Source organism: Heliangelus exortis, chromosome 3, assembly GCF_036169615.1.
Source record: "Heliangelus exortis chromosome 3, bHelExo1.hap1, whole genome shotgun sequence".
Taxonomy (NCBI): Eukaryota; Metazoa; Chordata; class Aves; order Apodiformes; family Trochilidae; genus Heliangelus; species Heliangelus exortis.
Window position 1 is genome coordinate 39,629,061 of NC_092424.1, and position 20,525 is coordinate 39,649,585.

Genomic DNA, 20,525 nt, shown 5'->3' on the forward strand with positions numbered 1-20,525 from the left:
GATTTCAGTGCTGGGAATAGAGTGAATAGGATCAATGATGAAGCTAAAGAACAAAAAGAAGGAGCAAAAAAGGGCAAAGGACTAAATCCGATAGAGACAAGCAATTACAAGGTGTATTAATGTACACTGGGCTAGGCTGGAAAGAGGGAAGAACTTATTGTTATTCTGGGGGATTTTTTTCCCTGAAAGATAAAGGGGAGAGAAGTGAATATTCGTTATTCAGGCAACTGCAAAGCTGTGGCTGCAAAGAATAAAGAGACCTTTTAGAACGTGGCAGCTGCCTCTGAGCCTGAAGCATGGTACTTGATACTACAGTCTACCTTCCTAGAGCTTTTTGGCCAGCTTTTGAGAACAGCAAGGAAGGCATTCAGAAGGAAGACAAAGACAAATGTCAAGAAGAGAGAGGAAACCTGGACTTTAAAAGACTATTGAGTGACAGGCGGGTTAGATCAAAGGCAGGCATTTACCAGGTATTTATAATTGCAATGCTAATAGAGGTTAATCATAGAAAGCAGAGCCGAAGGGTGGATGTCTGTTCAATCATAAAGCATACATAAATATATTTAATACACACTTAGACATAAACATTCACCCATATATATGTATAGATTCTGCTTCAAAAGCCATTTAGGCATTTAGTCAGTCACTGTCACCCATTCTAGTTTTCTCTTGTAACTAATGGAAAGAAAGTTTTTGCAGGCAGAACATTTGAACACCTTTGCTGTCAGAGCCAGTGAGATGTATTGGAGACAACACACAACGCGAGGCTCATGTACAAATCACTGGGAAAGCAGAGCCATAATTTGTTTTTTTATAAACATAACACCCTAAGAAAAATCTGTGTCCAGCAAGACTGCATTGGTTTTCACAGCTTTTAACACAGAGATGGGAGAACCCTTATTAAAGGATTTTTAAAACTGAGTTTCTTATCATGCTAATTTTGATGGTTGAATTTTCCAGGGCCTCAGTACAAGTTACACAACTAAATGAACATAAGCTTTTCTAAACTCTGCAGAATTTTGCAAACACGGGCTCAAACTTTGAGCGCTTTTGCTTACCAGCCCTTTTCAATCTTATCTCTCTCACAGACATGCTCTCTCTTGTTATCATTCTTCCACCCATTCCTTTCCTATGCCACACACAGATTTCAAAAAAACAAAACAATAACATTTCCTATGGGAGCCTGTCCATACTCCTGTTAAGGAAAAGCTGTTCTTGTTCGCCCTCTGTGGCATGTAGCAGTCCCGGCTGGATATTTCAGCAAATACAGCTACAGTGAGACTTGGTTGTGTCTAGAATGATTCCTAACACCACAGCTATATCTGATTTTACCAGAAAAACCATTCTGATGTCGTACTCCCAAATCTAGAAAAAGAGATGGTACAAATAATAAAACACCACACGTACATACACTGTTAATGAAAAGCCATAGCAACACTAAGTGAATAACCCTTTGCATGTATCCAAAACTCTTCACCCAAAGACTGCCAGTGATGCTGGTTTTTGCCCCCAAATCAACCACAGAGGGACTAGGTCTTATTACATGTCTGCATTAGTTCCTGAAATTATAGGGTCTCTGTCAAGAGTTTTAGGAATGTGTAATACACATTAAAGCAACATTTAAAAATTCATTGTTTATCCAGGAGATATCCTGTCTACAAAGAAAAATGCTTCTGGTTATGGGCTGTAAAATACCTAGTCACCTGCCATCAGAAAGCATTTTTCTCCATATAAAATAATAACATTCACTCTTGAACAACATGACTTTTGCCTTCTTTGAGCTAGCATGGTAGGCACGTATTATTACATTACTAATGTATTAATAATGGTATTAATGTACAGCTTTGGTAGATAGGTACATATTCACCTTGTGGGCAAAGGATGCTTTATGTTGACAGTGGATCTGTTATGTTGATGCTTTGCTGTGGCTCGTCCACTTGCTGGGCTGGGACTTGCCGTACTCTTCAGCAAAGCTGGCAGGGCAGGCTGGCCAACTTCTCCACCCTGTCTGCAGGATCTGAGACCCAGACAGCAGGATGGGCAACCTGGCAAAGAGGAAGAGAAAGATGGGGTTAGGGCACAGACCTGGGCTCTGGGGAGTTCAGGGGACTGATGTTCTAGTGGCTGCGTGGGTAGGAGAATGCCGTCACACACATTTCGGGCAAGCCTGAACAATTGCTGGAGAAACTGCTGCTCATCTTGAGATTTCCTTTTGCAGAACTGGAAGGAAGAAGAATAATGGGGGAAGGGCAGAGCAAGACGCACACCCACACAGAAACCAAAATTAATTTCTGGCATTTACTATGAAATCAGAGCAAAGGTCCTCTGGGCTCCCTTTTTACTTCTCACCAAGGACAAATGCAAGGTAGCATCCTCTATCTTGCTGTTATATTCACACACTAGAGCATTTAATCAAGTACACACATCAGAAAATACAAATACCAAAACCTGAATATAACAATCTGCTCGAAAGTCTTTCTGAGCTATACAGCTAAAACATGTTTCTAAATGTCTTTGCTAAATATGGTATCATTAAATTGAAAATTAAGCAGGATTTTAATGTTAAAAATGGGCCAAAACCATAATATTCCATTTTCTGTCTTGAGAAGGATCAGGTTAAAATTCAGAGGTTCAGACTGAAGCTGGAGACAGACTAAAGTTTGGGTCTGTCAGCACAAGCATCCCATGAACACCTGAGCCAACATTCATCCTCCACAGTGGAAAGCTTCATCTAAGTTCATTTGAAGGCAGTTTGGTCTTGCAAGGGCTCTGCCATTTTGGACAGCATCCAAAAAAGCAAGCAAAAAGAGGCCCTGGATGTTTTATTATTATTATTATTATTATTGTTTGAATAAACCCACTGTGGGTTCTAAACAAGTTCAAATCTGGGCAGACATGCTAAAACAAAACCACTCTTCATCCTGGGAGCAGGGAAGATATGAAACTCCAGTTTGGTCCCATCTCTAGTGATATCCATCTCAAAAGCAAGCTCCTCCTAAAAATAAGTTAAGAATTACAGTAGCATCTTCCCAATGCTCCTCCCAGCAACAAACAAAAATGGTGCTTGGATTATTTTTTCAATAGCTGAAAAGTTGAACACAATTAAGAGTTCCTATGACAAGCACTCATCACTATTTTGCCATCACATCCAGTCTAAAATTTGTGATCTACTGGAGCACTGATCCGATCCTTGCACATGTGTCACTGCTGTTGGCTGGAAACCTTTCTTCCCCCCTACACCACCCATTGTAAAGGAGCTATTCCTGGGATGAGGTTTCATTTTCTGTTGGGTGACTGACATCAGTGTCTCCCTGGAAAAGCAGTGTTCCACAGGTTCTTGAATCTCATTGTAAATACCTGACATAACTTTATTTGTCTCCAAGTTAACTTGACTTTTAATAACTCTTCTGGTAATTTTCAAGTATTTCTATTAATAAAAGAGTGATAATGTGATTTATTATCTCCCCTCTTTTATCTTACTTCTCTTTTGGAAGTAAAAAAGGGTCATTCTGGCTTGAGGCTGCAGAGCATAGGAAAAATTTCTGGAGCTAAGCAGATGTTGCAATTTTGTGTCCCATCTCAGACTCAAGGTAGGATACATATATACTACTAAACCACCTCATGAACATTGTCTCACGTAATTACTCTGGTAGAAGTTTACCTAGCTTCCAAACAACTTCTATATTATAGGCACTGCTCAGTTGTAAGGAGGTGAAGGGCCATTGAAACATCAAGCAATAATTGGTATCAACTCCCTTTTGTTTCTGTAATGGGTTTTTGCATGGAACAGTTATAACCACTAGGCAGAGAACCCAAGCTTCCTAATAAAGAGTAGGGCAGTGAGATCTTACAGCAATGCTTTCCCCAGTCCAGAATCTCCATGCATGGTATGGACTAGTGAAAAAATTTTCTTTGTGCTTGAGTGCAAGCTCATAGGTCAGTCCTCCAAAGAGATGACACTCCGCAGGGCTGGTGCAACAGGCACCCAGAGAGAGAAGGCCAGGCTGAGCAACCCTTTCCTCCACTCTTCTTCCTTCTCTCTTAGAGATTAATGTTACTGTTGATCTAGGAGCACCTTCTGAAACCACTGCAAAGCCAGTCGTGATTACATCTATCCCCTCTTCATGATCTCTCATGCTCATCCAGACAAGCGAAACTGTATTACTTTAAAATGTCACATAAAAGAACTGAATTCCTATTTTTTTCAAGCTTTCTACAAGTTTAACTCACTCCTCCTGGCTGAAAATTTAGTCTCTGAAGAAATGCAGAATTCCTATTCCCCACCTTTTTTGTTGTTACTCCCACCTGTACATATTTGTTACTGCCTCAGTAGTTCTTCATCTCACAGATGGAAAAGAGGTGGCCCAAAGGGTAGGGTGCTAATCAGCCTTTCTATTCAGAAATTGACTCTCTGAACTCTGCAGATCACTGCAACTCAAAGGCATGACTGCATATCAGACAGACATCCCTGATCCAGCTTGTTCAGAGGTGACCATGTCATTGCAGCTCTCAGTGACTGGGTGAGTGGTATTTAGCCAAAAAAAAACTCTTCATCTCCCACTCAACCTCTCCTATAATCTCAATTCCCCCTTCACCACACCCAAGCAAGGCACCTCAAAACCAATGAACGTACATCAATACCTGCCCATATCTTGACTGCAATGTTCTAATAAAACCATAACTTTAAAATAAATGAAATATTAATATGACTGAATAGTCTCTAAAGCGTTTTGGAAAAAACAGAAGATCCAGATAGTGAAGCAAGAGGAAATTGCATAATTCTGAGGTATTTCAAATCTAGATGAAATTTAGGGTTTGTTTTAAGGCCAAGACCATCCCATTTTAATAGCCAAGCTAGTTCCCAAATCCTGTATGTTACAAAGGGAGGATATTTCACTCAGCCTTGGCTTATCTTGCTCCACCTTTCTCACAGCCATCATCACCACCACTACAGCTGTATGTTATTGTAACAGAAACTGTGAGAAACAAGTGTAAGAACTTGAGTGATCAGAAATAGATGGAGGGGGTGGTGAGCAAGGATGGAAAAGGAAGAGGAGGACAAATGCACAGGTAACAGGAATCTGGAGAGCAAGAAGTGGAAGTGGAGGAGTGAGCCATAGGTGTGAGTGAGGCTAGGTACCAAGCTAGGTAGTTGCCATCTGAGCAAGGGCCACCTTGGTCAGAAATTTCCATTTTCTGAACAAGAAATACTTTCAGTGAAACTGAAAATTCTCTGAACCAGTGAAACCACTGCCTATCTATTTAATTAATGTTTCTGTCATTAGTATGCATCAGCCACTGAGGAAGAACACGCACACACTCTACTGCATAATAGATTATTGCTGTGCCCTTTGCTAGGTGGTATGCACTAACATAAAGCTGTTGGCTCCTTGAGAGGTAGCACAGAGAAGTCCCATCATAGCCACATAGTTTCAAAGAGTAGGAAAGACAAATCCTATTTTTCATTTGCTTTTTACTTTATATTTATTTACTTTTGCTTCTTTCCCAGGCACTTTCTTCCTTCTAGGTCAGCCAGTTTAAATTGGAGACTGTAGCAAGAGATCCATTTCTCACCAAACAAACTCCTCTACAGGAAAGCTCATGTCTTTAAATATATTTTTGAGCAATTTTCCCCTCTCCTCCCCCTTTCTGAATTTGCTTGTTTTGTTTGTCAGCTGATAATGTGGACAAAATAGTACTTCTCCCCTACACGGGAAAGTCAGTAAAAAAAGCTTCTCAGGAGTGGCTGAAGTATCTTGGGAACTCGTCTACCTTGGCAGGAAAGTTCCAATTCCTCCACTTTTCTAGGCTTAATAAATTCCTCCTCTCTTCAGTAATAATAAAACAAAACCAGTCTCCTGGGGAAGAACTCACTCCAACACACTGTGCTATTTCAGTCATTCTGAGATTTCATTGGTGAGAGATATAAAACATGGGATGATAAACTCTTCCAAAAAAAAGATAATTTTGTTTTCCATCCTAAAAATGGGCTCCATCCTTCTCCTAGATCCATGTATGGAGTTTCTTTAACAGATGCTTAGTGTGTGGATGGAAAGCAGTGTTTAGCTATGAGCTCTTAGTGTCTTCTGTCTTCAAGGCTTTTCAAGTACAAAAAGAAGAGACTATACGTGAGTATTGCATAGCAGGTTACAGAAGGTATACTTCTGTGTTATACTCCCAGCATCATTCATGGTACTTTATAAACATGGTTTTATTCATCAATTTTGCACACATTCCTGTAGGAAAACCAGGTTCAAAGGCTCTGCTTTTCCCATGTCCCAGCACCCAAGAGAGTTTGGGTAGGTAGGGGAAGGAGTGAGCCACACTGTATATGGACTAAGTCTGATTTTATGTCTAAAACCTCTTTTTGTTCTCATCTGTTCTTGCGAAAATTCTCCATTAGCTGGAAAATATCATTAAGTCTATCATCACAGAAGCCCTGCCACTTTGTAAAGGCCTCCACACTGATAACTTGATTGAGGCACTTTACAGCAATTATTGCTGCTGGGCCTGTATCTGATTCTTCTAAATCACTGACAATTTACAAATTATTTTGAGTTAATCTGAAATACAAATACAGATTTTTAACTTTTTTTTAACCAGGGCAAAAAAGAAAATGGAAGGGAAAAAAGTTCCCTTTGGAACAAATTAAGTGTTACAGTCAACCCAAAGTGAAATACTGGGTTCTAGAATCAGGCATTTTAAACCAAAATTTAAAAATCCAGTTTTAAAAGAACTGTGGTACAATTTTTCTGGAAAATAAATTTTAGTTAAATATTTTAGTCAGATTTATTTAAATATATTAGTCATTCCTTACATTCAAATAGGGAAAACATGCAGAAAATTACTTTTTTCCAGAACCAGAAAAAGCCACCTTTCATGCAGTTGGGCTGTGCAGCTCCTGTTCTGCTAAAGGATCTTGTGCAACCCTACATCCATGAGGCAGAAAGCAGCTGTAGCCCCTGGCTGTGCATTACAAACGTGCCTGTGGAGCTACACAAAATTTGAACCCAGGTGTCAAGACTAGAAGCCTTGCCTTGGAAACACCTATCTGTATGACTAAGAAGCTTACAAAACAGACAACTTTTCAGTATATTAACTTATTTGAATACAACAGTCAATGTTTAAAAGAACTGAAATGTACTCAAGAGCACTACTTAATCTCAGTTTGGATGTTTAGCTTTCTAATTCTTGCATATTTGTGTATGAACAACTGGTACGTTTAAAAATAATTGAATATACATTAAGAAGGAGTACAGCTGCCTTAGTAGGTGAAGCCAGTATTATGAATACATTTGTAATGAGAAAGGGAAGCTAATGCTCTTAACAAATATTTCAAATCCAGACAAAATCCTAGAATAATAGAGGAAGCAAAGATCTCCATCATAAACACATTTATTATTTCCACATGGTGTTTGTGTGTGTGTGTTTGTACAGTATATGTAACTGAGCTTCCCTTCACAAATTAGAAATGTTTCACATTCCATACACACAATGATTGCTCACATAAGAGGCCTCAAGGTTTGTTTTCTGATACACTGGAGAATCCAGGAACCTTGAGAAAATCAGTGTGATCTGCTTAAAACTCTCTCTTGAAGCTGGATGACTACCACAGTGTTTTCTGCAAATGCTCATAAGCCTGAGCCAAAGCCCAGTGAAAGCAGTGAGGTCAGGCCCCTGCAAAGTATATGAATGTCTCTGTTCTCATCCACAGTTATCAGCATTTCCAGGATTGATCTTCCAAACATTGACAGAAGTGATGAAGTGGAGAATTTAAGCTGAACAGAAAAGAGGGCAACCAAAGTCTAAAAGCTGGCTTTATTGATCCACGGGATCCAAGAAGGCTATTTAAGCCCAGAAGTTGACTTCTAATGCCTAATGAAAGAACTCAGACCAAGATTTTATCTGCTTTTAAACAATAACATCTCATTAGTTTTACTTCAGCTGCCTAAACCCCTTTAACAATCCAGGCACACTTCAAGGAAACAGTATGAATTACCCCAACCCATTAAGATGGAACAATCATTGGTGAGCAGCATTGCTTTTGGTGATGAAAGGCTTAATTTTTGTTTATAATGACATGTCATAATGGTGGGTAAGTGATTAAAAGTATAGCTCTTTCTAGTGTTATACCCACGCATATTGAAGCTCCTTGTATTCTTGAATCTGCTTTAGCTGCATGGTCTGACCTCTATTACTCCTCAGCTTGAGCTGTAGGCAGAAGCAGAATGACAGTAATAATCTATATGACTGAATTCTCTGAGTTCAACTTCCACGTAAGAAGGGCTGTATAAGAGCCATGAATGTTTTAAAGGTGGATATTTAACAGAGAACCAGCAAAGAGCAGTGTCATGGCCTCTCTTCAGACCCTTAAGACAGAATGCACCATCATGATGCCTTTTTAATCTCTTCTGGTTATTAAATTTAGCCTAACTACTCTCTAAATTCTAAATACTGCCTGATGCAGCATTTTCTCTGTGTGTGTGCAGACTTGTGAATGCAAAGCAATCAACCTCCTTTTAGAATGTGTAAACAGACAAGGTAGCTTTGGGTGACTTTCTTGTAGCTCTTTCCTTCACTTGCCTCTGCATCTTTTCTCCTTTATTGCCTGAACATCCCTCTAGGGCAGAACTCTGCATCTGCCAGTTATTCTTGGGGAAGGAAGGTTTTAATGAATCAGGAAATGAACCATTTAACTCCAAGGACTAGCACATCATTTCTTTTATACAGTTAGCCTTGTATTTTAATGATTTGGTTGTTCTTTTCAATAACTAATTTTATTCTTTTCCTTTATGTTATTCTTTTCTCCTGTCAGCAACAGTGCTTACTTTTAACGACTTAAATTTAAAACCAAGCAGTAAGGTCTTCTAGAATTTTTCTGATTTCAAAAGATGGTTTTAACAGCAGTTTTGTCACTGCTTTTTCTCTGCACCTGTTGCTCCACCCATAAATTGCAATTCTGGAAACTTAGAACGTGTGCCAGGTATGCTTTGCACCACAGCAAGTAATGACACCTTTTCTGAATACACACTTCGATGCAAATACAGTTTTGTGACCAGTAGAATTATTTCCAGCAACATAGCCATAAGATGCACACTTTGAAATCAATAGCAAAGGCATCTCTCAAGGGCTACTGACCATGTTTATATGAGTCTCTCAAAGTACTGAGGAAGAAATAATATGCAACTTCAACCAAAGCCTCTGTCACCTCCTTCCTATGCAACCCTGGAAAACTCTGTAGATGATCAATTTTTCCCCAAGGATTCAAGTGGAAAATTCACAAAAGTAAAATCTTTGGTGACTATTAAGATGCAAGCTCTGTATCAGCAATCCCCTGACCTGCCAGCTGGAAGATGCCACAAGGATCTATCACAGAGGATTCACTTCTGTCAATGAAGAAAAGAGTTCTTCACTTCCTGCTTAAAAGCTGAGTATTGTTTAGACAAATGGGTCTAAGAAGAAGGAAGGAAGTGAAGGAGGTGAAGAAGGTGAAGAAATTTGATTCTCATTTGATGTTAATCAGCAAAACTGTGACATCAGAAGGGTTTTGCTCTGCACAGTCAGCACTGATACTGGTGGTGGTCTGACCCAGAAGGTGCAGCTCTGGCAACTGTAATTCTTGCCAAGTGACTATTTGTGTCTTCAAACAGTTGTTGGTCTGTACCTATGTCATTCAGAACTGATGCTCACACACCCTTAAGTTGTTTTTACATTAATCCTGTTTCTTGAAATTGAATAGCTACAGCTTAAGGCAGACCAGTACAAAGTTCTTAATTCTGACACCTTTATCTCAAGAAGTATCTTAATCCAAAACCAGACACTGAAATCAACAGATGTGCCTACACCAGAAGTGGCAAGCTATTCCCAGTGTTTATTCAAGGGTTTAATCTAGTTCTCACTGAACCCACAAGGATTTTTCTCACGGATTTGAAGAAGGTAAAGCCAAGCATTTGAGTAGTGGCACAAGTTCAGGTGTAATTTAGAAACTAGATGTTCATGGATGTGCCTGTATGTCTGTTTTCTAGTTGCTTTGGAAACTGCTTGCATGCTCCAGAATGCAAAAATCTATCCCTAGAGTTCTTCCCCTCCTTTTACACTGGAACCTGATAGAAAGTTTCCCTGCCTCTGCAGCTATCCATGCAATAGATCTCTGACCATCAGAAATAGGAGACTGGGAGAAGATTCATGAGTATCAGGGGCTTACTTCAAAATGTTGTTTTTTTTTTAAATACATTTGTAAATCAAGTGCTGTTGCCCAAAGACATATTAGTCAGAAAGGCTAATGCTGAACTGCAAGCACAGCACCAACTTGCAAAAGAATTAAAACACAGACCTCCTTGGAACAAAGTTCTCTAGGTTTACTGGTAACCTGTAACCAAGCACATTGCAAATAGAGAAAGAAATGCCATTTTTTCATTGGCCAGGCTTTGAGTTAAAAAATAATGCTAATACCAATGGAAGAGAGATTGTACAGTTGTGTAAGTACAAGTACAGTTGTGTGTAAGAGTTGTCTTCAGAAGCAAAAATTAAGTTATAGTCTTCCACCTTTGTTAATTAATTAGAGGGGATTACTGCTTTAAGATTTATTTAACAAAAGTGCTACTTAGGATAATTTGTGCACTGTGTGGGTGGATAAGTGCATGCAGAAATTAAAAACACTGAGCAAAGGGGTTGTGAAGAGGCATAAGTGTAGCCCTGGTGGTTTGGCAGGTACATGTATAGGGAATACATACATGCATAGCTGGATCAAGAAACAGGGTTTGGGAGAATTGCTACAATATGTTGTAAGACACAAATATGTGTGAAGACTGACTTGAATATCTTGGATGATAGGTGTGGTGTACAAATGCATGGGCTATGGGAGTAGGTGCTATTGAAGGGACGAGGACTAGTGAGGCTGTAAAATACATGTACTGATCTGATGAGGTTAATGTTGGATGATCAGATTTCATTACCAACAGCTGTAGTGCTTGAAAATTGCTTTCTATAAAGGGGTGACTGTGTGAGAGAGGCTATGTTACCCATTTGATGCAGTGTCAGCACTGTAGGTACGTTATTATCTCTTGTGCTGATGTTACAAAGTTCAGAAGAAAGTTGCATGCCTATGCCAGTTGTATAGCAGATTACACTCCACTTCTATTTTTATTCTTTAATTCTTATGATTTGATTTCTTTAGCGTGAAATACAGTATAGTTCTGGGGGGCAGTGAAAAGACAAAACAGGACATTTCAAAAGGAGAGAAATGTTTTGGCTAGCACCCGACACAGGTACTTGCAACTAATACCATCTGGCTGCTCAGACACATGTATCAGCACTGCGACAGGGATGGTTCATCAGCTTTGCATCACTTGGTAAGACTGCATTTGCTCAGATGATGACTGAACCAGTGCCTGAGTGACATTGTGGCACCATCCACAAATCCCTCAGTCCATGGCCAGAAGCATCAGAAACAGGACAATGAATCTGCCTGCTTAGTTACAGGACAAAAGAAATATGAACTAAATCTGACCTTTTCTTTCCTGTACATTTGACCCATGAACAGCCACCCAACTTCTGCTGATAGTAGTTTATTTCTTACTAACCAGAGACTGCTGTCTGTCTACATACAGGCTTATGCAAAATGAGAATCAAAAAAGCCCAAGGATCCTCCTTCTGTATTCCTCCAATCTGGAAATGATTACTTAATACTTTAAAACTTATCACCATCATGCAGTGCATTTCTTGCTCTGAAAGGTGACTCCCGCTGGATAACACATGAAGAATTGGAGAGTCGAGGTACTAGGCAAAGATTGAAGATACTCTGTGGGTTTATTATCATAGTGAATAAATGGCAGTATCATGCATTTACAGACAGGTAAAGCTAACACAGAGACAGGGCTGACGTGCAGCCAGGGACTTGCAGAGCTCACAAGGAAGATGGTTCATTTCTAATCATGGAGAAGTAGAATAGGAGAGATGCTACTTTCTCTTTTCCCTACTTGCATTTATATATTAGATGAAAATAGATGGCCACACCATTTTTAAAACAAGAGATAGCAACAGTACTGAAGTAACTGTCCGATCCAGAACTGAGCCATCCAGAGACCAATGGAAAAGTTTTGCCATCTTTATTGTGCCCACTCCAGCCCTTGCCAAAACCTCTATTAAAATTTCTGTCTCTGCAACATTACCAAAATAGCAGCAAATTCAAACTTACTTTGAGTAGAAACACAGAAACCAGATTCCAGGAGTAAAATTGCAGTCTGTGAGTGTGGGTCAGAGTTAAGTTCTCACACAGAAGCAGATTCTCACATGAACTTATGCAGTGCCAATGCTGAGAAAGAAGGTGAGAAGGCACAGAACAACTGAAGTAATAAAATTGGTTCTTATGAGCAGTCTGGATCATAGGACCTCTCATCAGCAGAGGCTACACAGCCTGAACACAGCCATGGATACTTTTATGATTCTAATGGTAAAATAGACGAGACCTCAGCCAGTTTAAAACTTCTCTCCTTTGAGCTTTCACTCATAAAATTTTAAGGACTGAAATGATAAGCATGTACACATTGTTGCATGTTTTACAAGCCTAACATCTACAGAGCTTGGCAGAACCAGGGTCCACTAACTTCCATTGCCCTGCAGAGCTGCTAAACTCTGTAGGGTTTCTGGGCTCCTCAGCAGGACTACTCAGCTCTTGCTGCCCACCGGGGCTGCAAGGCTCCATGGGCTCCCCCATCTCCCTGACGTAAGGAGAGGACCAGTCCCTTCTGAAAAGGAAGGGTAATGACTTCCAATATGGAAATGTGCAGCCAAACAGCTATATGGATGCCTGCATTCCAGGTCACTAGTTTGATAAAATTACAGCAGAGCTCATTTCCTTCGTATAAACAGGGTCTCATTCTTTCCATGGCAGCTTCAGCACTTTGGTCTGAAGTGGTGAAAAGTGTTAATATCTTCATGGTTCAGGGTGGGAAAAAGTCTGTTACTGTATGCTTATGCATATCTATTTCTATGTGAATGCTGAAGTTCCCATTGAATTTCCTGAATGAAAAGGGTGCCAAAGACTCAGGAAACACTACTTTCTCATGTAAGAAAACTCCTGTAATTTAAAAAGTACAGATGAGATTGTTTTGGAGAAAAAAAATCCGTATTTCTTTTTTTTCCTACAGTGTAATAGGCTTCAGAGGAAAATCTTTGAAAAAAATTGGAAGAGTGAAAGATGAGTTTTGATGATGGATTTGTGGACTTAACTCTGAACACATTGATGCTTCCATCCTAGATTTTCTGAAGTGGCTGTGCCAAACGAATGTGTGCTGCTGATTGCCAGCCTCCTGTCTTAACTTTATTATGCAGAGTGCTCACAAAGTGCTAACTAGAGCCTATTATTCAGTCCATTCAGATCACACCTGGTTCTTAGTGAGATGTTGAACTGCTTTAATGCAATGAACTATGGCTTTATTGCTGTTATTTCCTCCTCCCTCCAGCTTGAAAAACCATACTTCAATCAATGGCTAATGTCAGCATGGGAGTAATAACTTTCATTTATAGCAGCAAGCAGGGATATCTGGACAGGCCAGGGAAAGAGGCAGGGAGTAAAGCCATCAGGATGTGTAGTTTACACTGTTATTATCATAAGAGTGCTTGGTTTCAGGAAAGCTTTTTAGTGTGGAAACACCAAAAATGCTCATTCCTTCAGCTGAGGGTTTTTCCTCTGAAGGGCACAGAAAAGCCAGGAGAACTGGGACTGGCAGCATAGCAGAGGGAGGCAGTATGTTTGTAAATTGCAGAAAAAAAAATACAAACATTGTAGCTGTTCAGGCCAATCCTTAAGGAAGATGAATGGATGGTACTAGAAAATGTGGTCTAACCTTAGAGCCTGGGGGCACCTTTGTATTCCAGGTCCTGTGGCCAGTTTTGTGTTCAGGATAAACCAATAAAGCTTTTGATGCTCCTTTTCCCCTTCTATCTACACAGTGATAACACTGTGTAGATAAATACTTTCTTTTTTTCCTGATAGTTATCTGCCTTGTTGATCTGCTGGGCTTTTAGGGAACAAGGACCATTTGTATGTTACCTATTACAACTTGGAGCCTTCAGGGCTCTCTGTAATTAATAATTAGTAGAGGAAGAGTACTGAAGGGTAGGTATATCCTCCTTGTACTGAGGCCCCATGTAGGACCACAGCATATTTCCATTGCCATGGGGTGACATTAACATTTGCCTTTCTTTTACACTTTCTGAAAAAATTAAACCCCTGAAGAACTCATGACATAGATTGATGTAAACAGGCACTCAAACGCTCCTTGAACTGGGAAGGTTTTTTTTGTCAGGAACAACTGTGAGTTTTGCTCAGGGCTCTGTTCAGGTTTCTGCAGTGAAGACTTACTGCCAAAAACCTCTTCACATGGAAGGTGGTATAATTCCAGCCACCAGACAAAACCATAATTTTTTTTGCTAAATTACTCCTGAAAGGAAATTCCATTTTCACGGAGAAACTTAAGCATTTCCACAGCAAAGATGACATTTCCCAGCAAAAAAAAAAATATTTTTTTCCTTTACCATGTGTGCTGTTCATTTAGAAATAGAAAAATAATTTTTTTCTAACACAAGGATTAAAAAAGAAACGAATAGGCCAGCAGCTTGCTTTTGTGTTAATTGAAATGAAAATTAAAATTATTTTGCAGAATTCTAAATTACTAAGCAACTTCTCACGATCCAGTGATACTAAACCTTTCGCTGGTACAAACTAGGTTTTTTCATCCACCCCAGAATGAATGTTCCCTTAGTTAAATACCTATCTCTTTAGGCACTTGCATCCCTTCTCTAATATGTCAGAAATCAATTACCCAGTTATCCTCTAATTTATTAAACCCTGTGTCTCAGATTCTGAAAATATTTGGATGCTGCTGTAATGTGTTTTGTACTGGCAAACTGATTTGTGCTAATACATTTTGCACAACTCAGCCAAGGCATCTTGGCATTCTGAATCAATCCAAACCATATTCAATACAGTTTAATTAATGTCCAATGTACCGTGCCTTGGTAAAGCAGACAGCCGGCAGCTTATCTTGCATGACCTTGGGTGACAGACACAATCTGGGATAATGCTAATGTGTGTCTTTTGTCAGCTGATACCAGGGGAGCCAAAAAGTCAGGGCTTCAACAACCAAATGATTAGTACATATCCATGGGGATAAAGATGAGAGAGAAGATATATCTACCATGAAAATGTCTCTGTACTTTGTGACTCATACACAGGCTAATGCCCGATGCAAGGCAATAACTTTTTATTTCATAAAGTATCTCACAGTTCTTTCACCAAATGAAGTAATTATTACAAAGAGGGGGTGTAGGCTGGGGGGGAAAAGGCTGGAAAAAGCAAAGGATTTTGAGGAAATGAGCATCCTTGTCATTAGTTTTAAGTGCCACCACAACAGGCACAGCTAGGCAGAATTTTTAGTAAAGAGGTTCCAGTCAGGCAGTCAGTTGCCTGGAAATAGTTAGGGTACTGCACAGAGCTAGTGTGGGGTTGTAGGACTCTTCCTCAAAGAAGAAATTAAGTGAAGGACCAATATTTCTGGTCCAAACTCACTGAGACATGGAGTCAAATTCATGGAGGGAAGGCTAAGATGAAAGGAAAGACATTTTTAAGCCAAGTAATGAGAAGCAACAGAGGACCTTTGGGATTAGCTCTTGATTGCTCTCATTTGTATGTAGGGAATTGTAAAATATTCATAAAAACAGATCAACTTGTTCAGAAATTCTAATAAAGAAAACCTAGAAGCATTAAATATCATTCCAGTTGGACAGACATGGAGAAATTATGGCAGAATCATTTTCCCAAAGGATAGGGAGAATTTGCCAAGAATAATGTTTCCTTGTCCTAATACAAAACCCAAACTGGAAGAAAAAAACTAGATGACCAGAAGTGGAAAAGTGAGGGCAATGGATCACGATTCACACTTATTTTTAATGATGAAGTTATAAAGTTGCAGTATACTTCACCCATAGTGAGTACAACATACTGAACAGAGAGAAGCTTTACTACAGCTTAAGAAACACTAATAGCAATTTCTAGTAGTGACTATCAGAAATGGAGAAATAGTCAAGAATATTCCCTTAAATATGTTCATAGGTTATTCTATTCACTTCTAAACAACATACAAAGCTGTTTCTGATGGTCTTCTGGCTAATGGGAAAAATACTCAAACATCTCACTTCACATAATTACCAACAATTGCCAATGCCCTAATTTCTTTGGATAAAGAATTTTCCTTCACCAGCTTTCTAACCAGGCTCATACTGAAAGCATACCACAGCTGGTATGGAGCAGCAACTCTGCTCCATTGAAGGCTGTGATCCATGTTTACATATATTGCCAATACTCAAACAACCATAAAATAAACTAACTGACCCTTTATTCAAAAAAAGAAATCTGTGTTTGGTTTGCCAAAGGTTTTCTCCATGTAAATTATTCTCATGTTCCTGTTTCCTTTCATTCCCCTCATATAATTATATTCTGGAAATGCTGCCAGTTTCTGCAAGCTTTATAAAACAGAAAAGAGTAGCATAATCATTTGTTAATAGATATAATTCACTGTGAGCTGATTAGAAAACCTTAGAAGCATTTCCAGTCAGAGACGAAATTCAGTCTATTTTGTAACATTTCATATCAGTGAAATTTTGTTCCATAGTATGAACTGCAGAGGACTCTGATAATGTCAGAATATCTTACTTTTCATGCTGTGGTACAGAATATATTAGATTGATTTGCTGAGAAAAATAGCACATATTGTTTAATATAAATAGGAATACACATGCACATCTGAAAAGACATAGTAACATTACAGGACACAGATGCACATCTGAAAAGACATAGTAACATTACAGGACACAGTCTAAGTAGCTGTTGGTGTTCCCTAAATGTATCTCTTCAACCACAAAAATAGGAAGAAAACCGTAATTTTCTTTTCTTTCATTTTATATATATATATATGTTATAGAAATGTTTTGAAACAGAAATTTTTTGAATTGAAATGTTTTGTATAGATGTTTTGAAAAAATACCCATTGTTTTGTTTTTCCTTCATGGCTAATTTACAAACCTGATTTGTCACTTTCTCATGAGAGTTCCTCTCTGTGACCTAACTCTTCAGTCTGAAATAGTGCTCACAAGACTGGCTCAAGCTCCTTATTAATAATATAGCTCAATTATACCTGAAAATTCTGGCTCACAGTTGTTTTCCATTTTATCTGCTTATCAGTTGAGCAACAAAGACTTGCATCAAATGGGATATTTAGCTTCATTGCCACCTGGCTACAGGTGTCTGCACCACCACTCCTATTTTATCACTGCATCCTTCTGGTCAAGAAATCAGGTCTGTGCAGATCAGTTTTTCATTTCACAGTCAGTGTAACCTGGCTAATTTCTCCCCTCCTGCTCTCACACAGGAGCTGGGTGATGTACTCGGGCAGGTGATCTGAGAAATGTGGATGACAGGCTCAGAAATTCCTTGTGTTGCACTTTTTTTTCTGCTTCTGCCAAAGAACTGGTGTAAAGTAACAGCTGAGAAGGTAAACACAGGCACCCTCTAATCTCCACCTCCAAGGAAATGTTAGAACAAGTATGATTTAATATCTAGCAACCGCTGTAACATGAGAAAGCCTGAAGTTTCAGGAAGAAAATCTGTCACCCCTGTTACATGCCACCACTCAGTAAAGTACTTAAGTCCCTCCTGATCTAGAGTAACAGAAATAGCTCCATTGACTTCAATGGGACAACTCAAGTGCTCTGGGCAAGGCCCACATGCCTTTCCAAACTGGGGCTGCATCCAGCACTCTTATCTGTGTGCAGGGCAGCTGTAAACACCCTCTATGGCCTGAGCCTCAGGCTGAGGCAAAATGCTCCATTTTCAATGCAGAAAAGAACCAGCTGGCCTTCCTTTTCAAGCTACTTATAGGAAACTGATAAACAAGCAAAGGTCAGATTTCAAAGTGCCAAATAATTATCAGGCCACTATCCACAGTAACTCTTCAGGAAAATGCATAATTGCAGAACTAATGAGTCATCTATATACTGCACAATTACCCCAACTACCCATGTAATCACAGTAATTGCATATAACAAAGCAGGGATGGCAGTACCCACAGCATCACAAGGCAAAGAAATCAAGAACAGTCAATTACAGCTGAACACACACAAAAACACACACATGCTTTGCAAATAGGTGACTCGAATAAATTCATGTGTAAACATATTAAGCACACCCTTAGGTACCTTGTGATCTTGATTTTAGCAGTTCAAAATGGCTGGAGGAGAAAGCAGGGAGGGCAGTATAAAATATGCAGTAGATGCATGGAAGAGGGAGATGTGATGCAGAAGAGCAAAGGAAGGAATAGGAAAGAAGTTGTGAATGAAAGCTAAGGAATACAAACGTGTGTATGAAAAGATACAAGGAGATCAAAGCCTCAGTTCGTGAATTTCTTCTTCCAAAAGAAGGAAAAAAGAAGAAAGAGGAAGAAAATAAAAAGCAGACAATTGCAAACAAAAGAGCACGAAGATAGAGTAAGTCATGAGAAGGAGAAAAACAGATAAAGCAGTAGGACTAGAGGAAAGGGCACTGTAAGCTTTGATGGCATTTTATTTCATTTAATATATTTAAGTTTCTTTACTGTTGCATCTCTTTGGCAGACATCCTAAAACTCTGCAAGTGTGAGAAAAAGAAAGATACATGGCAGCTATTTGGAACTCCTGGGGATTTCACTGTTGCTGGCTACTTAGGGAGTTTTGTAATTAAAGGCAATTTAGAAAAGGTAGAAAGACAACCTGCTGTTCACCAAAAGCCACAGCCTCTCCCAGAGTAAACCACCAACTCCAGGGGAAAACTGATCTTTAATTATTAATGGAGTCATAGATTCAAAGACCAGGAGGGTATTCTCAAGCTTTTTAACTTTGCCTTCATAAGTAAAGCCAAAGAGTTCACCTGAATCCCCACACGGATGCCAATACACTGCAGACAAGTTAGAGGAGGTGTTTTCAAAGGATGTTGAAATCCCGGTTTAGAGAATTCACATGACAGCAACTTGGCAGCAAGCTGAACCAGCAGCTGGTTAAGGGACACACACACAGAACCATCAGGCTCATTGCTTGGACAGGAGCTGCATGGGCAACCATCCTCTCTGGTGGGAGGCTGACCCCTGGGCATGGAAACCCTCCAAGCCCGAGCTGCTCAGATTGCAGGTGAGAACAGCATTTGCACCCTGAAGCTGTGGGGTTTTAAGTCAAAGAGTCACAGAATGCTTTGAATTGCAAGTACTTAAACATCATCCAGTTCCAACCCCTCTGCCATGGGCAGGAACACCTCCCACTAGACCAGGTTGCTCAAAGCCTCATCCAGCCTTGGGAAGAAGTGTCCAAGGCAGAATCAAAAAGCCTTCTTTAGCTGCAATCCCAAAGATTTAAGCTAACCTTCCTTTAACCTCAGCCACAATGTCACTCCTTTTTCTGCACGGGAGAGAAATCAACCCAAGCTCCCTGGATTCAGCAGATTTTAATTTAAATCTGACCAATGTTTAAATATTTTTTTAAGAATATGTGCTCCCTAACTATTAATATGGCCTGGACTGGGAGAAAAAGTGAATAAATTATTTAATTACAGCCAAGATGTCCCTGGCATAGCTTACTGTTGTCCTGTAAATCCTTCTTCTTCACTTATCTCCAGCACAAAGAGGCATCTTTTCCAGGATGAGAAGGGGGAGGTGGAGGAACTCAGCACACAGCAGTGCAAGGATACCTTTGTTGATGGGGCTTTGTGTGGGAACTCACCTTTGGTGAATGACAGCCAGGCCTGAAAATTAGCTTTAGCTTTTGTGAGCTCAGTTTTCCTTCTAAATTACTGCATTGCTGTAACTTCAGAAGCCAGGTATTTCTCTTGACAGTGAATGTTTCAAGCTTTTGGGCCAGGACATGGTGATTTGAATGCCAGGCACGATTCACGGGTAACTGGCTGTTATTTTACAGCACTCTGAAAGGAGACCCCTAGCATCAGGCAATTTTAACCTTGCTCTGAACCACAGACACACTGAAAAACTCCTACTGACCCTACCAATTATTTTGCCTCTATTGGTGCTGTAGTGTCAGGTTTTATTATTTTTTGTAAATTTATTTCCCCACTGGATTCAGCTACTGTAAAGCTCTGGAGGTCTGTGTAGTGTAGATGATAATGCTTTCATCAAATCTTGGCCAAAGAGAAAGCCTCTGTGGTAGAATCAAGAACGTAATTTCCTGACTTAAGTATTTACATAAAGTAATATTCAGTTATGCCCCAAGTTCCTAGTCAGGAGTGAAGCACAAGGACATACCGAGACAATTATTAGCCTAAGCAGATCACAGGCTAGAATGACCAGGCAAGAGGCTGAAAAAAGACTCTTTAATCATCACACTGCTACAGATGGGGAGACTGAGGTACCCAAGTAATGCAAGGGAGAGACAGTGTAGCTGATAGCTTCCTCTTCTAGCCTCTTCAATTTAGGTTGTAGGGGCCACAC

General features: G+C 39.7%; 1 long non-coding RNA gene across 1 annotated transcript in view; it reads right to left on the reverse strand.

Annotated features, from left to right (window-relative positions):
• LOC139795515 (uncharacterized) overlaps positions 1 to 20,525 on the reverse strand; it is a 199,297-nt gene that overhangs the window by 8,239 nt on the left and 170,533 nt on the right. Inside the window, exon 3 of the long non-coding RNA XR_011725537.1 lies at positions 1,868 to 2,045. This is a non-coding gene — a long non-coding RNA (uncharacterized lncRNA). The remainder of the gene's footprint in view (positions 1 to 1,867; positions 2,046 to 20,525) is intronic.